We start from the raw sequence: 11,992 nt of genomic DNA, 5'->3' as shown, positions 1-11,992 counted from the left end.
ATATCTGTCTAGCAGGTGGACCTCTGCTCCAGGCCAGCTCTACTAAGATTGCTACTGAATCCAGGCAGGTACCGCTCACCACATGACAGGTCAGTAAATCAAGAGATGAGGTGGAGGGGCTCAGAATAATGACTTTATTCGTAAAGCCAGCAGACCAGGTAGATGGTGGACTACTGTCCCAAAGATTAGAATTCAGGCATCTTTTATATTAAAAGGGGAGGCGGTGTGGCTGTTTGTTGCAAACTTCTTGGTGCCGGAATCCTTTGTTCTTGCAGCTGTCCATGTAGGTCAGGTCACGATGTTCCTGTAAACCTCCAACAAAACAAATGTTATTTTCTCTTCTGCAACTTTTTAATCTCTCTATGATTGGGAAAGTGTTACACTTTTAAAGGTCAGAGCCTTGAGAATGGGCTATCCTGTATATTTCAGACTATAGGCAACATTCTTTTACCAAAGGTGCAGACCCAGCGTGACCAAGCACAGGCAACAGAGCACAAGGATTAGAGCTAAAGGAATAGATCCAATATGGAGTCAGGTTTGTTCTTCTCTGTTACAAGACCACCATCTATGTTGCAGGGTGAGGGGGATATACCTGGAGTAGAAATAGCACACTTAACTCATAGATCAATTCTGACCATTAAACAGGGAATACTCTACCGGCTGCAACAAAGCTAGCACAGGCTTGGGCTCTTGGTGGACAATCAAAAAATGCTTGTTCCTATCCTCTCTCCATTCCTCCTTCCAGGGTGACCACACCCCTATCAGCCAGCTATATAGCTGAGCAGCTTTAGGATGTGGTGCTGTAACAGTGCATGTGCATCAGGATGGAGACCTCCTTGCCTGCTCCCAGGCACTGCAAGGTACCTGGCACAAAGCCTGTACTCCATGTAGATTGAGGGTGAATTCCCTAAGAAGCAAAGAAACATTCTCTTGAAAGGTAACAATATTGTAATGTTCACTTGGGTGAACAAATCCTATTGGGTTGGAAAAAGTTAGTTGGGGATTTGTTTTTTTGTTGCCTGTGAACCTTCCATGTAAGAATATGCAAGGTTAATGGGACTATTGCAAAGAATCAGTTTCTTGTGGAAATGAATTTGGAAGGCTGGCCCCAAACCCTCTGCACGTGTTACTTACCTGCAATGAGGCTGTGCTGCCAGCAGGGCACAGTAATGCCTTGGATTTGGGCTAATCACGAGCGGTGTTAAAAGGGAGGAGTATGCTTCTCAATTCGCTTGTTTTTCAAAAACGATAGTGTCTATTAACTGTTGCTAAATATAAGCGCTAATCCGCTCCTAATTACTGTATTTTAAAAGCCAACACTCTTCAAACACTGAGATATTTAAAGCAATGGGTTTACCATAGACAGAGGCTTAAGTTTTATTCCAGAATATCCAGTGGAAATGCAGTTATTAGAAGGTGGGCAAATGTGAAAACTACATATCTTAGCCTGTTGAAACATTTGATGAGTAAATATTTTCATTTGGGAAGGACTCTCAAGCTAGTGACTCATCCATCAGAGTCTTAGTATTTGCTTTGAGGGGTGGAAGCAATATTGCAGCTTTTGCCCATTTCCATTTTTGAGTTGGGAATGACTTAAGGCAGGGCTGGGGGAAACATGGCCCATGTCACTGGACACACCCTCCCACCGAAGAGCCCCAGCCCAGAAGCTGGAGCATCGAAGTCCCAGAGACACACTGGGTGAGTTCAACTGCTCACCATCATTCTTCTTGTGGCTAAGATGAGTTCGGCTAGTAGACTTCTAAAGCACATTAAGATTTATGGTTTGTACCTCTACTTTATTCTCCTTATTTTGTTTAAATGTGTGTGTGCGCGCGCATGTGTGTATGTTTCCCTTGAGGCTAAGAGGTAAGGTTGAATCAAGGGAGGTGGGGAGGGGATGGAGATGAAGTAAACAGGAAATCTTAACAGCTAATCTGCCACCTTAAGTGATCTCTCCTGGCATCTACTGTTCTACTTATGATTGGACTCAAGCCCAGTCTCTCTGGCTACTTCTCAGCATAGCTCTCCTCCTACTTCCAGATTCAAGTGCTCAGCTATATCAAGCTGCTGAGTTGTAACTTTGCCCCTCAGCCATCTGGAAGGCTATTTTTATACAAGTTGTAGCCATGTCTCTCTACTTCTAAGCATCGGGTGGCTACCCAGAAGCTTGAGGAACTAGGCCATCCTTCTAATTATTATGATGACTGAAACACTTTGGAACAGGTGGGAGAGTAGAAATGCCTTGAATTTCTATTTTGTGACACCTTGCTTATTGAGAAGTCACTTATCCAACCATCTAAGCCATCCAGATCCCAGTTGAGAACAGAAAACATGCCAAAAAGTAAAGATCTCTGTCACAGATGTCACCAAGTCCATCCACTGAAGGCTTGGGTCTTCTCTCAAAGCTTCATGACTCATATTTTAAAGACGGTTCTAACTTATAAGGTGATCTAGTGTCTGGCTCTTAGGAAATTGGATGCAGAATAATTAGAGGAAAGAAGGCAATTTGTAGAGACAGATATACCGAAAATAAATTTTTTTCACAGAGACAGGACCAAGAAAAAATGTTGAAAGAAGATAAAATAAGTCAAAAACTATAATAGATAGGGACATAATCCTGAATTAAACCACAATAGTTTCTGTGGATATCAAATAAAAATTGATATGCATCATCATGACTCTTATTTAGGAAGATTATCCATTATTTTCACAAATGTTTCATCATGACCCAGTGTTTAAGAGTTCAGATTCTGGAGCCAAGATGCCGCAATTCAAATCCTTATTAACTGTGTGACCTTAGACAAGTCACTTAATATCTCTGCGCTTACATTTTTTAAACTAATTAATTATTTTTGGCTGCGTTGGGTCTTCGTTGCTGCATGCTGGCTTTCTCTAGCTGCGGGGAGAGGGGGCTACTCTTCGCTGCGGCACGCAGGCTTCTCATTGCGGTGGCTTCTCTTGTGGCAGAGCACGGGCTCTAGGCACACGGGCTTCACTAGTTGTGGCACGCAGGCTCTAGAGCGCAGGCTCAGTAGTTGTGGCGCACGGGCTTTGTTGCTCCGTGGCATGTGGGAATCTTCCCAGACCAGGGCTCGAACCCTTGTCCCCTGCATTGTTGGGTGGATTCTTAACCATTGCACCACCAGGAAAGTTCTGTGCTTAAAGTTTTTCATTTGGAAAATGGAGATAATAAAAATATTTACTTTAAAGAATGGTTGTGAGGATTAAATACGTTAATGTAGATAAAATTGTGACTGGCACATAACATTATTACTTGGTACATTTTGTTTAAAAAGTCAGAGAGGACAAAATACATTTTTAAACAAAAGTATTAAAAATGCAAAGAGGAAAACTGACGGTGTTTAAAAGAATATTCCATGCATGGGTGATGGTCAAAGCTTGTGCTCTGGTCTTATACAAAAAATGAAGAAGAAGAAGAAGAAGATGATGAAGGAGGAGGAAGAGGAAGATGAGGGGGAGGAGGGGAAGGAAGGAGAGGAGGAGGAGAAAGAGAAGGAAAAGAAGGAAAGAGAGGAGGGGGAGGGGGAAGAGAAGGAGAAGAAGGAGAAGGAGAATGTATGTAGAGACAATATTTTTAATTATTTAAAAATAAATAGTTTGAAGTAATGTATTTTAAGGTATGTTAGGGAAAGACTTTCTCCACAAACAGGCTTCATACGCGCAGGCTCAGCAGCCATGGCTCACGGGCCCAGCCGCTCCGCGGCATGCGGGATCCTCCCGGACCGGGGCACGAACCCGTGTCCCCTGCATCGGCAGGCGGACTCTCAACCACTGCGCGCCACCAGGGAAGCCCATAGAGTCTCTTTTACAAAGACCCAGTTCTTAATAATATGCAGACATCCGGACAAAATCAGAGAACTTAAAATCTGAGAAATGTCAAGAGGGATGTCATAAGTTCTATTTGTTATTTCTTCAAAATCTGATAAATGTCAAGAGTGATGTCAAAAGTTCTATTTGTTATTTCTTCTTTTTTAAAAAATAAATTTATTTATTTTTGGCTGTGTTAGGTCTTTGTTGCTGCACACCGGCTTTTTCTAGTTGCAGCGACGGGAGGCTACTCTTCATTGCGGTGCACGGGCTTCTCATTGTGGCGGTTCCTCTTGTGGAGCACGGGCTCTAGGTGCACGGGCTCAGTAGTTGTGGCTCACGAGTTCTAGAGTACAGGTTCAGTAGTTGTGGCGCACGGGCTTAGTTGCTCCGCGGCATGTGGGATCTTCCTGGACCTGGGATCGAACCGTGTTCGCTGAATTGGCAAGCAGATTCTTAACCACTGCGCCACCAGGGAAGTCCCTCCACTGCGCCACCAGGGAAGTCCCTATTTGTTATGTCTTTTAATCCTCCCAACAGCTCTGTGAGGTAGGCAGCACATGTCATATGTCCGTTTTACAGAAGAAAAATGTCTCAGATTTTGAAAAATAAGGCTCAAGTTTAAACAGCTGATTTTACAAGAAATGACTTTATTTGACCCTCAGTTTTCTCGTTTGTGAAATGGTGACAATAATATCCACTTCAGAGTGTGTTAGGATTAAATAATGTCACAAGCAAAACACCTTCCTTCTCTTCTCCTCATCACCCTCCTTCTGATGCATTTTATTTAAAACAACTTCATCCTGTGCCCACACTCCCGCCATGTTTGTTTTTTTAACCGGTGGTTTTGCCTTCCCTTATTTGCAGTCTACTAGATCAATGCCTTTCCCCCCCCAAAATTACTGTGAATTGATTAAGTCTATATAGATGACTCTAAATTATTGTCAATAAATAAAAGCATTCCATTTCTAGAAACTCTGTATTCAGTTAGAAACCTATAGCTCTCTGCACAGCAAATTACTTGAAGAGGACCTTGACTACTTGAAGTCATAGGAACTAGTGTTCGAGCACTAGATAAGACTAATTCTGTTTTTTTTTTTAGCGAGTATGGTATTTTATTCCCCATTTACTGACCAATGAAAAATATGACAATATTTTTGGCCTCACTCTTGTGCTGGAATAGTAATCCTGACAGGCACTCTAGCCTCTGCCCACGGTGGATTTCTGATTCTCCTTCAGGTATTCAGAGCTGGGACAGCCTCCTCGACACTGCACAGCCTGTACCCTCTGCTTGGAATGCCCTGCTCCATTTTCTTCCTAGCAGATGACTTCAAGTGCCAACTTAAATGTCACGTCAGCTATGAAGTCTTTCCTGACTCCTCTAAAATGTCGAGTCAAGAATAATTTTGAAATCGTGTTTATTCAGATATTTTCTTTGATGACCCCATTTCTGAAAAGCGTCACCAGCTTCCATCTAACTTCTGCCTTTCTGGAGTTCTCTGGATGGCTTCCACGTTTTCTGACTGACTCAGTGAGAATGAGCTGACTCAATAAAAAAAAGTGATGAGATTCTAGAAAGAGCTAGCTGGATGGCTGACTGGCTGGGAAAAAAAAAAAAAAAAAAGCCAAGGAGTTTGGAATATATTAGCCTTTAATGAGTTAGTCCTGCTCTCTTTAAAGGAGACTGAAAGAAGGCAGGTAGTTGAGTAAGAAAAAGCATCTGAGTTTTCTCTCTGATGTTTCTTGAAGTGAATATGCCTTTTCATGTTAGTATTATTAATGATGACGGGGTTAAGGTGTGCAGTGCTTTGAAGGAGTCTATTTATGTCAGGGTCGTCATTTTGTGCTACCCACAAAATGTTTCCAGCCCTCCCCTGCGTAGGCACATGACAGGACTGCACTCTCATGACTGGGGTAGGGCCATGTGAGAGGAGCTCAGGCCAATGAGTTGTGAGCTGAAACGATGTGTGTTGCTTCCAGGCTGAAACAGCCGACCGCCTGTGCAATACCCAGCAGAGCTCTCTTTCCCTTTGCCATGGCAACCGTCCGCTTTCAAGATGATCCATCATCCCGCATCCTGGAGTGAGAAGACATGAAGCAGAACCCTAGCCAAACTTTACTGGACCTAGAGCATAAGTGAGAAGTAAACTTTTCTCCCTAAACTTTTATTGTGAAAAATGTTGAACTAGGCAGAAAAATTGAAAGAAGTGTACAACCGAAATCCACAACCCATCACCTGGATTTTATAGTTAACATTTTGCTATCATTGCTTTATCACTTATCTATCCATCCATCCATTCCTCTAAGCTACATCAATCCCTCTTTTTGGAGGGGGGAAGAATGAGAAACTATTGTAAAACACTACTGAGATTTGGGGGGTGTGTATTATCACAACGTAATCCAGCCTTTTCTTCTCTACAGCATCTGAGTTGCCCCGGCCAGCTACTCTCTTTTTCTGCTGAGGACCCTATAGTGGAACTACTCCAAAAAGAAAAAGTGTTTTAAGTTGGTTTTAATTGTTTTAAGTTAGTTCTAAGAAATCATTTCCTGCCAGGGAAAGTTAAAAATCCTGGGATGAGTTAGGAGAAAGATTAAGCCATCTTTTTTCTCTTATGGGCTTAAAAATAAGATAAACGCTGACTGAGCTAGTTTGGATAGGGTTCTGTTTAGAGGCGGGTTGGGGGGGATGGATTAAATGGGGAAAAGAAACGCAAAAAATCACATTCACTGTGCGCCTGTTTTGTGGCAGATGTTCTATGTATAGGATCTTGTGACATCCTTCAAACCACCCCATAATATACATAAGATTTTCATTGTTAACAGGAGGATATTAAGCTCAGAGAGGTTAATATCACAGCTAGTGTGAGTGGAAGAGGCAGAAGGAAAACCCAAATGATTCCAATACATTTATCCTCCACTAGAAGTCAAGGAGGTATGGGGATATATGTATATGTATAGCTGATTCACTTTGTTATACAGCAGAAACTAACACACCATTGTAAAGCAATTACACTCCAATAAAGATGTTAAAAAAAAAAAAAAAAAGAAGTCTACGAACCCTTGATCTCTGACAGCCCCAGAAGCTGACATTTCCCTCCCACTGAAAAGGCTGTCCACAGAGTGACATGGCCCATGAGCTAAGTAGCTCTTGCTTGTCTGAGTAGGAAGGGAGAGCCGAGCCAACTTCCTTGGGAAGACAACCTAAGAACCCATTTAGAACTTGGGATTGTGAGAACCTGTCCTCATCCTGTAGAAGTAACTCAGTCCTGAATGACCATTCCCTTCAAATATTGAACACAGGTTATCTTCTTTAACTTTGCTATGGAGCTTAACCTTTCCCTAGTGATCTTTATGAGATTTAAGGCCTTAAAATAAAACTTGGATACTCAAAGGGACAGCATGAGGGAGTTTCCTAGGGGATGGAATTGTTCTGTATCCTGGTAGTGGTGGTATTTGCATGAATCTATAAAGGTGTTAAAACTCATAGAAATGGACGCAACACACACATACACACACAGAGTTCATTTTACTGTATGTTTACTTTTTCAAAACCTGAAGACACTGATGCAGAAGGGCCCCTGAGACTAGAAATCAAGCTGTCGGGGTCAAACCATCTCCACAAAGCATCAGGGAATACAATTCCAGAGGGCAGATCACTGAACAGACTTCCAAGGGGTAGGTGCCAGTGCAGTCCTCTCCTCCTTCCTTCATTTATATAAATCCTTCCAGAAAACTGACAAGTCGAATGTCCCTCATAAACAATCAGAGAAGAGTTCAGTGTTTTCCACAGACGGTCTGCTGATCCTCTGTGTGTCTTCATCAAGGCTGGAGTCATAAGGCTGAAGACCAGGCAGGCCAAGGAGGCCACGCCTGAGAAGGCAGGACCTAGCAAATGTGGGTCAGAGAAGAACCTAAATCAGAAACTGGGTTAATTCAACTGGGTTAACCTCAGTGGATCTGAGGAAATCAGAGTCTGTAGAGCTGAGAGGCGTTTACCAGAAGGAAAGTCACAGGAATGAGAAGTCAGGGCAAGTCTAGGCAGATCCACGTGGCCGAGGCTGGAGCGCCTGGACCCCGGAGAACTGGAGCTGTGCCCCCGGTGGACATTGGCTGCCTGAAAGTCCCACCTCTGCACAGGAGCCTAAGCCGTGTCCACCTCTGTCTCTGCAAGAGCCCTTTGCTTAGTGGTTTCGAGCCTTCACTTTGGCCAGATACATGTGGTTCTTGGCAGTCCCGCACTGTCTAGAGCCCGTGAATCTTTTCGGAGCTCATTTATCTCAGGAGGGAAATTGCCTGAGCAGATTTGAAGGCAGGGGTGGGAGCCACCTGCTGAAGACACCAGGGAGCATTTGGCAGGGTGGGTGGGGAAAGGAGATGGAACAGAGGAGAGGGGGCTGGGAGCTATCCCACTCTTTCCCTCCCTCCTGCATCTGGTGCCCCAGGAGCTGCTCTGAGCAATGCCTCTCGAATGCGTTGGCGTGAACTTGTACTTGTTCCTCCCTCAGGGAATGAGAGAAGACAGGCTGAAAGCTGCTAAAATGCTTGGAGAACATCCAGGGAGAGACTTGTCAGAAATGCAATATATTAATGAAAACAGCTTGGGCCTGGCTAAATAGTGACTCTTGGAACAAAACAAACAGATGGGCGTTGACGACAATTGATCTGAAAAAGAAAGAGTCCAGGCCTCGTATACATAGAGCCTGGTGCTTCGTGAGAGTCTTCACGGAGTTCACTGCACCGTGGTCTTCTTCAGCTTAGGCTAGTATCCATTTATTCTCAGGAGCGCCAACAACCACTACATCAAGGCATCCCTTATGGGCATAAGCACATTCTCCAGTGTCTGCCATCTCCAGGAACAAAGGTTCTTTGCTTTTTCTTTTTTTTTTTTTTTTCAGATTATTTGCTTTGCATTAATAATCTGCAAGGGCCTCTCACAGGCCATTGGAGTGATCTCAGATGCTTGTTAAAATGTCGATTCCTGAGCTCTACATTTTCACACCTGACAAATTAGGTGGACTCTATGAGAGTAATTCCAAAGCATCTGCATGGTGGTTACCAAGGGGGAGGGGGTTGAGGGAGGGATAGAGTAGGAGATTGGGGTTAGCAGATGTAAGATATTATGTATGCAATGGATAAACAGCAAGGTCCTAGCACAGAGAACTATATTCATATCCTATGATAAACCATAAAGGAAAAGAATATTTAAAAAAAGAATGTATATATATATATATATATATATATATATATATGTAACTGAATCACTTTGCTGCACAGCAGAAATTAACCCAACATTGTAAATCAACTATACTTCAATTAAAAAAGATATCTAGGAGGTGGAAAAAAATCACCCCATAATATTTAGTTTGATTCCATTTCTTTCTTTTTTTTTTGCGGTACGCGGGCCCCTCACCGCTGTGGCCTCTCCCACTGCGGAGCACAGGCTCCGGACGCGCAAGCTCAGCGGCCATGGCTCATGGGCCCAGCGGCTCCGCGGCATGTGGGATCTTCCCGGACCGGGGCACGAACCCGCGTCCCCTGCATCGGCAGGCGGACTCCCAACCACTGCGCCACCAGGGAAGCCCCTCCATTTCTGTTTTTAAAAACTAAATGCAGGGAGACAGATTGGGAAAGAGACAGAGAGAAGGAGAAAGAAAGAGAGACAGAGAGAGAGGTCGGGATTTGAGGAAATACATAGCAAAGGCAGGTTACTATTAATAAGAATAATAAGGAAGCGCAGTGGGGTTGGGAGAGGGAACAGAAGGACCCTTGACAATTTACTCTGAATTCTCGCGCGTTTTTAAACTGGTCTTAACAATGAGTTCTACTGATGTATGCTTTTTGTAAGTTTTTACAGCAATTTTTAAAAAGATACTTACACATATTCCTGGCTGCCACTAGGTGGTACCGGCGGCAGGACAGACTGGACGACCTTGAAGCTTCTTGGGCTCCTCCATGACACCTGAATGTGGGTCTAACTTCCTAACTTCAAAGAGTGAAACAAATTAATGCACCAACTATTAGAGCTCAGGGCTCCAAGCCCCAGACTTCCCTCTTATCCCTCTTTAGATGGGAGAAGAGGATTTTCTATTTAATTGGTATAAAAATATTTTCAAGTAAAAAAAAGTTCTTCCCGTATCAATCTAAGTTGTACAGTTTGGTTCACATATATTCAGTTCATCTCAAGATCTCCACCTTACAATGATATTCCCAAGTCAAATCTTAATCAGATGCATAAAAATAATCGAGCTCTTCTCTGTGATGCAACCTCATCACCCGAGGTTCCCTAATTCCAGGACCAGGCCTTTCTTTCCATCCACTTACCCTTAATTCTCTTGGGCAGTCACATCTTCCACCACCTCAGCTGATGTGGGCAGAAGACAGAAATGTTACACTTATCTTCTTTCTCCGTCCCACGATAATGCAGCATTTGTGATTTCAACAGGGCTCTTCAGCAGGGCTTATCTCCTCTCCTATCCTGGACTGGTCTAAACTAGCTAATGTTTTGTTCTTTCTTCTAAAGCAATATTTCATTCCAAAATCACGTGCCTAAGATTCCCAATCCCCAAGATAGCATAGCCTAGCAGGAAGCAGTGAAAATACGTGCTCTCTTCAGGACACCAATGTGGCCAGCCTGGCACACAGAAGCTACTCAGTCCCCATGGGTGGAATGCCAAGAGGTGTCTGCAGTGGCTCTCGCTTGGCTAAGGCACGCTTCTCATCGTAATCCCCACTGCACCTGGCATGATTTTTCACCTTTTTATCCCCAACTCCCACCCCATCCTTCCCGCAGGGGCATTGTGCTGAGTTGGCCTCTGGATAAAACACCAAGGTTACAGAGCTGTACTTGACACTCCCTGTGTGGCCAGTTGAGCCACAGATAAACACCAGAGGGGAGGGTCAGGAACATTCCATGCAAAGGACACTAGATATTAAATGAATATTAGCCACTATCCATCATTAATAATAGTAAAGACTACTGTTCATTCGAGTTCTTGCTGTTTGCCAAACCCTGTGCTAAGTATTTCATACGTTTCATCTTATTTGATTTCCTCAACCACCCTGTGGTTGAGCATTATTGCTCCATTTTACAGATATGGGAACGGAGACTTGGAAACTTTCAAGTGACAGGCTCAGGTTTATCTATTTTCAAAGCTTGTCTTCTTAATCCTTATCCTGTTCTGAAGCTAGTGAAGGGCTCTGATTGTTCAGAGATCTGTTTACACCCCATTTGAGAGACTACTGAGAAGCCCAAGTCTTCCTCCTCCCGACCCTGTAGTTTATTATCCTCTCCAAGGGGAGAGAAAATGTCAAGGCGAGAAAGTGAATGCAAACATCCACATGCTTTGTACTAATATTTAGACTTCATCATACACTTTTTTTTTGTTTGTTTTTTGCGGTACACGGGCCTCTCACTGTTGTGGCCTCTCCCGTTGCGGAGCACAGGCTCCGGACGCGCAGGCTCAGCGGCCATGGCTCACGGGCCCAGCCGCTCCGCGGCATGTGGGATCTTCCCGGACCGGGGCACGAACCCGTGTCCCCTGCATCGGCAGGCGGACTCTCAACCACTGCGCCACCAGGGAAGCCTCGTCATACACTTTTTAAAGGTAAGAACTATGCTTTTCCGTTACTTCTTGTCTCCCCTCAGCACCTCCCAATATGCTCCACCCACAACGGTTTTTTAATACTGTATTGCCTCAGTGACTGGCTGGCCTCTTGTTCACATCTGGGGTCAAGAAGGTTAGTGATAGGATATAACCCAAGGTTTGTGATTTTCTGTGGCTCAAGATTATTTTTCCCATCTGTTTTCCCTTACCATGAATCCTTGAAAATGAAATGTCATTTGGTTTCCAAATTGAAATATTTCATCTAATCAGATGAGTCTAATTTCATTATTTTAAGAAAACCTTTTCAAGTGTGGTTGGTTGAAAGGAGTAAACAAGAATAAATCTACCACTACCTTCTCTTTCCTAGGAACTTGGAGCTTGTTTTCATGATATAATTAGGCAGGGACTTCTGTGACTTAATTTAAAAGCCTGAAGTATAATCACCTTCCTTTCTTTTTTTTTTTTGTTTCAAAACAGTTTTCTTCTCTGCTACCCCCGGGTGAACCTGGCTCTGCTTTTCCAAATTCAGTGATGCCAGGTCAGCAGGGAGCAAATTTGAG

Source organism: Leucopleurus acutus (genome assembly GCF_964270905.1).
Source record: "Leucopleurus acutus genome assembly, chromosome: 12".
Taxonomy (NCBI): domain Eukaryota; kingdom Metazoa; phylum Chordata; class Mammalia; order Artiodactyla; family Delphinidae; genus Leucopleurus; species Leucopleurus acutus.
This window is presented reverse-complemented; position numbering follows the sequence as displayed.